A 2,500-nucleotide genomic window follows, 5' to 3' on the forward strand; every position below is an offset into this window, starting at 1 on the left:
ATAATAATAATAATAATAATAATAATAATAATAATAATAATAATAATAATAATAATAATAATAATAATAATAATAATGATAATAATAATAATAATAATAATAATAATAATATTATTATTATCATTATTATTATTATTAATATTAATTATCACTATTATCAGATGCGAGGGAGGGTGGGAGGGGTGTGGAGTGTATTTAGGGATGAAATGGGTGGGAGTGTTTTTATGCCTTTCCCCTTTTGGCTACCTCCCTTGGAAGGGGGAAAAAGCCTTGGTATATGTATGTATGTATCACTATTATCATTATTGTTATTATTATTATTATTATCATTATTATTATTATTATTATTATTATTATTATTATTATTATTATTATTATTATTATTATTATTATTATTATTATTATTATTATTATTATTATTATTATTATTATTATTATTATTATCATTATTATTATTATTATTATTATTATTATTGTTATTATTATTATTGTTATTACTATTATCATTATTTCTAATTCGCTTGTAGAAACTCGCCAGTTTGTGCATTAGGGTCCAAAACGGGCCGCATCCCACAGTATCAGTACCCGTCATAGTGGTGTAAATCTCGGGAGTCCAAACACCCTTCGCAGAATGTGCACTGTGCCAAGTAGTACACTCCTCTGCAATAACTCAGGTGTTATTCGTCACTGCACGATCCCCAAGTTCCTCTCGAAGTGATCGCCCTACGTTCTAATCACAATCAGGACAACCTCCACGGGCATCTACCAGAGCCTTCTCAGTTCCATACTCAGATCTGTGTGCTTGTAGAGCTTCTCTCTTTCTTTTTGTTTAATTCTCCTACTGCATGGGACCGCGACGTCGATCAAGTACGCTCTATTTATTTCTTTGTCAACCATGACTATATTTGGTCGACGTGCACTGAGAAAGTGTTAAGGGAAGTCAAAAAGTCGGTGAAGATTTTCTGGTCACAAAGGATCTTCGCCTTGTTCTCTACCACGCATTTTGGTGTGTGTTCATACCATTTGTGCCTAAAGGGAGCTGGTGTTTCTTGCTCAGGCTCCAATAAATTTTTCGTGCAATGGTGTCGTGCCTTCTCTTATACTGCTTCTCTGCCAAGTGTAAGGACCCAGTGATGACGTGAATGAAAGTCTCGTTCTTCTCATTACACATTCTGTTTGTTCCATCGATATTTGCCTTGATATAACGCGTCCGTAATGCTTGATCTTGAGCGCCCAGGAGTATACCTTCACTTTCTATGTTCAGCTCTCATCTACTTAACCAGTGCCATGACTTTTCACTTCCTTGAGCTTATGTCCCTGAGGTACTGCCCAGGATGTAACTTGACTACCCAGTCTTCTTTGTGCTCTTTCTTCTTTCTTGTTTTATCATCTTATATTTCCATACTTGTTAAGGCTAGCATCATCACTATTCTTGAGGTATTAGCCAAGGGCACATCAATCAGATTCAACACATTCTTGTATGCCCAATAGGCCTAAACTTTCTTCCTTCCTTGAGAGGCAGAGACACCCCACGCTAAACCTTGGGTGGAACGTCCGTTGAATACCAAGCAGCTTCCGGGTCTTTGTACATCTGTTTCATTTTTTCTACAATGCCGTCCACGATGCCGGCGCTAGACCGGATCACCAGGGCGGCTCAAGTATTCTTTGCTATTGTGATGTTACCTCCATTCAGCTTTAACCTGAGCATCGCTCTCACTCAGTTGATGTACTACAGGCCAATTAGTTTGGCATCGGTTATAGGTAAACTGCTAGAATCAGTAATAGCTAAAAGAATCAGAGAGTACATCGAGAAATATAATTTCATTCGTGCATGGGTTCACCAAGGTTAAGTCATATGTAACTAATATTCTATTTTTTTGCATTAATGTCTACAAGGTGTCAGATAACAATGCTAGTTACGATATCATTTGCCTCGACTTTAGTAAGGTATTTGACACATACCAGAGACTATATAAAGTCCATAGCATAGGAGGAAAAGGGTTTGATTGGACTAGGGCATGGATCAGTAGCAGAAAACAGCGGGTCACCATTAACGGTATAAAATCAAAATGGGAAAGTGTTACTAGAAAAGTGACGTTAATAAGTTAATAAGTTTGCGAACGACATTAAATAGGACGCCAAATCAGGTCCTAAGACGCCGGAATACTGCAGGAATATCTAAACAAATCATTCACATGGTTGGTGAAATGGGAAATGGACAAAGTACAGTGTGTTCAGTGTAGGTCTACACAAACCAGAAAGCGGATATAGCCTAGATATCACATTTTTAGAGAAAACCGAGTGCGAGAGAGACTTAGGAAAGTTAGTGAGTCCTGACCTTAAATCCAGGAAACAGTGCATTAACGCTCGGAACAGAGCTAACAGAGCATTAGGATTCATTGCTGGGACGGTTATGAATAAAACTGCAGAGGTAATTATCAAACTATATCTGGTGTTAGCCCTCTCCTTGAATATACGATACAATTTTGGTCTCCGTCCT

The 2,500-nt window shown here is 37.1% G+C and overlaps 1 protein-coding gene across 1 annotated transcript in view; it reads left to right on the plus strand.

Annotated features, from left to right (window-relative positions):
• Positions 1 to 2,500, plus strand: part of LOC143033932 (lipase 3-like) — an 85,819-nt gene that overhangs the window by 748 nt on the left and 82,571 nt on the right. The gene's annotated exons all lie outside the window — the stretch shown is intronic.

The sequence above is a fragment of the Oratosquilla oratoria genome, chromosome 16, assembly GCF_046742065.1.
Source record: "Oratosquilla oratoria isolate Oo_2021 chromosome 16, ASM4674206v1, whole genome shotgun sequence".
NCBI classification, from domain to species: domain Eukaryota; kingdom Metazoa; phylum Arthropoda; class Malacostraca; order Stomatopoda; family Squillidae; genus Oratosquilla; species Oratosquilla oratoria.